Genomic DNA, 3,666 nt, shown 5'->3' with positions numbered 1-3,666 from the left:
CCTGATGGAGCAATGGAACAATGGGCAAGGGGCCAGGCTGCAGCCTGAGGGGTAGCAATGCCCAGGGATTTGTGCCTCACACAGGCCTGACCGGTGGGCTCCTCTCTAGATGCTAATATATCTCCTTCTTGACCTAGCCCAGACACATCTGCTTGTGAGGAAGGAACAGAATCCCTTTCAAATTAGCTCAAGAAAAGGGGCTCTATTCAAAGGATACATCTCTTGTGGAATTTGTGGAAAAGCAAGGCAAAAATAAAAATGAACCTCAAGGACAAAGCCAGAGCTTGTCTGCGACGCTCTGCACACAAGTTCCCTGCCCTTCACACCAGCATCACAGTTAAGGTGTCTGAGCTCTTAATGCCCTCTGTCTCTAAGCTACCCAGAGTTACCAGCAATATTACATCACCTGAACTTGTCAGAAAGCAGAATCTCATGCCTCACCCCAGCCCTAATCACAATCTGCATTTTAGCAGAGGTAGGGCAGGAGGGAAAGAAGGAGGGAGAGAGGGAGGGAGAGAAAGAGGAAGGGAGAGAGAAAGGGAGGGAGGGAAGAAGGGAGGGAGGGAGGGAGGAAGGTGGGAGGGAGGGAGGAGGGAATAAGAATGAGAATAGAATTTAATTGGCTGGTTGCTTGGCAGTAGACTGGCCATCCCTGAGGCAAGAGGCCACCCTTGATTGAATTCTGGAGGCGGTGGATGAACCAAAGGCCATGGGCAGCAAGAGAAGTTAGGTATTGCAGACAAATTGGCTCCACTGTGTATTTGAAATGTGTTTCTGAGCTCAGTTGAGCCTGAGTACATTTTGAATGTTTAGCTCCTGAAAGAGTCTACACTGCGAGCTGACTGTTATCACCTTTATGCACATCTCCTGAAAGTAGGCATCCTTGTCTCTCAGGTGACTAGAAATGTCAAGTGTCATTAGCAGAGTGAGTGTGTGGCTATTTATGAGCATTATTGTTACACCCAATAAAAATAGTAACAATAAATTCAGTGCACTGATAAACTAAAGAGAAAAGGGAGCTCTATACAATTCTTACCAGTTCAGTGATCCAGTAATGGGCTCTCCCAACCTCTTCTTCTCTAAAATCTGAGTCTCTCCAAAGCAGGATCACACTGATGCTTTCATCTGGGCCTGTGGTTTCCGTGCCTAGAGATACAGAACAGAGCTGTGTGTCATTTATCTTCAGGGCTGAAACCTAACTTGAGGAGGCCAGGCTGTGGTTAGGTAATTAATAATTGTTTTTATAGTTGTATGTACCAGGCATTTTTCTGATTAAATTTGAAAACTGATTAAAAATTAGACCAAAGTAATAATCACATTTTTTTCCTGCCTTGTAGAGCTGAAAACTAGCTGGAGAAACTCCTGAGTGGGGACACACGCCAAGAAAGAGAGGAAGGCTGTGAACACAAGGGTCCGAAATAGGATAGGCATAGTTGTTCTCTCTCTTTCCCTCTCTCCTCTCATGCAAGCATGAATCTATGTTCTACTTTTCAGCACATAGAAATGTCTGGTTCTTATCTACTAGCAGAAACACAGAAGCCCCTCCAGAATCACAGGCTCGGCATTTCTACTAGAGCCCATTTTCTGTGTCCTGCCAATCAGCACACATTCAATGGGTCCTGCTCTCTGGTGCCAGCCAGCCTCAGCCCCACCCTGAGTTCCTGGGGCTCCTGCCTGGAGCACTCCCTTCTTGTTAAAAGATACACTGGCAACTTCCCTTTGTTAAGAATGTTCAGATGCAACCATGAGGTAAAGAGAGACCTAACAGAGGCTCTCGCTCCTGATGTTACTTTTATAAATATATGAATACAAGGAAACAAAGGGAAAAGAACATAAAAGAAAAAATTTGTTAAAACTGGTTCCCAGAACAGCATCTGCAGGTAGATACTTTCTTAAACCATGTCTCTCTGATGCATGTTTCCAACACGTGCCAATAGGTGAGTACCTGATCCAAGATGGGCCAATCATAAAGTCTCAACCCTCAGTCATGGGATTGGTCCAGGAATAGTCACATGACTCAAGCAAAGCCAATCAGAATTCTATGCTGGGGTGGTGTTTTTTCCAAACTTGAACTGAGGACAGAGGACCTTTCCTCTCTGGTCTTGGAACTATAAATACTGAGACTCGAGCTGCAGCCACATGGCTCCAGCCACTTGAAAAGCCAGTTCAAGCAAACAGGCTGATGCTCAAAAAAGCCAGGATAAGCAATAAGACCAGGAGTCCTCATACTGTTTAAGTCCCCAGGTTCACCGCTGCCTGAGGGGTAGCAATGCCCAGGGCTTTGTACCTCACACAGGCCTGACTGGTGGGCTCCTCTCTAGATGCTAATGTATCTCCTTCTTGACCTAGCCCAGACACATCTGCTTCCCTTAGTTCAAATTCAGTTCCTTTCGCTTGCCACAAAGAGATTTCCAGCTAACCTGCCTATCCCCTCTACTGCTGCTATAGCTGTCCTCAGTGAACCCCCCTTTATATAAAAGAAGTGCCTCCTTAGAAGCAAGCAGTTTTGGCCAAGATGGATTGCACATAACCAGACTCACATTCCTATCTGTGTGTGCAAGCCAGAGGGAGGAGTCCTGTACTCACTGCACAGAGAACATTCAGTGGGCCCTACCAGCACAGAGCACAGAGGACTGGAGGGGACATCAGAGACCATGTGACCTTGGTGACCAGTCACTTCACCACTCTGGGATGCTGTGTCCTCATCTTACAAAAGGTATACAAACAAAAATTCTGTTAGAACTAATAAATAAAATAGCAAAGTAGTGGAATACAAAGTCAATACCCAAAAATCAGTTTCTTTTCTATACACTAACAATAAACAATCTGAAAATAAAGTTACAAAAACAATTCCATTTAAAATAGCATCAAAAAATAAAATGCTTAGGCCCTAGCCAGGTAGCTCAGCTGGTTAGAGCGATGTTCTGATATGCCAAGGTTGCAGATTCAATCCCCAGTCAGGGCACATACAAGAATCAACTAATGAATGTATAAATAAGTGGAAAAACAAATCAATGTTTCTTTCTCTCTCTCTCTCTCTCTCTCTCTCTCTCTCAAACCAATAAATAAAAATATTAAAAAAATATTATTTAGAAATTAACCAGGCAGATAAAAGATTTGTACAATGAATACTACAAAATATTACTGAAAGAAATTAAAGAAAACAATAAATGGAACTCAAACCAATAAATAAAAATATTAAAAATAAAATATTTAGAAATTAACCAGGCAGATAAAAGATTTGTACAATGAATACTACAAAATATTACTGAAAGAAATTAAAGAAAACATAAATAAATGGAAACACATCCCATGGATGTGAAAACTTCATGTATTGGAAGACAATATTATTAAAATGTCGATACTAGCCAAAGCAATCCACAGATTCAGAGCAACCCCTATCAAAATCCCAAAGATAGCTTTTGCAGAAATAAAAAAGCCCATCCTAAAATGCATGTGGAATCTCAAGAGAATCAGAATAACCAAATCAATGTGTGTTGTTGTTGTTGTTGTTGTTTGGGGGGAGAGGTAAGTTGCTTAATAAAGATACTTCTCTATTCATTAGTGGCCTCTACTCATATTTGAACAACATTAAAGGGGAAAAGTACATTTAATATGCTTGAAAGAGTTTGTTCTCTTAGGCAAGTAACCAATTCCTCTTCGAAA

Source organism: Myotis brandtii, unplaced genomic scaffold, assembly GCF_000412655.1.
Source record: "Myotis brandtii unplaced genomic scaffold, ASM41265v1 scaffold581, whole genome shotgun sequence".
In the NCBI taxonomy this organism is placed as follows: Eukaryota; Metazoa; Chordata; class Mammalia; order Chiroptera; family Vespertilionidae; genus Myotis; species Myotis brandtii.
Note: the sequence above shows the minus strand (reverse complement) of the source record.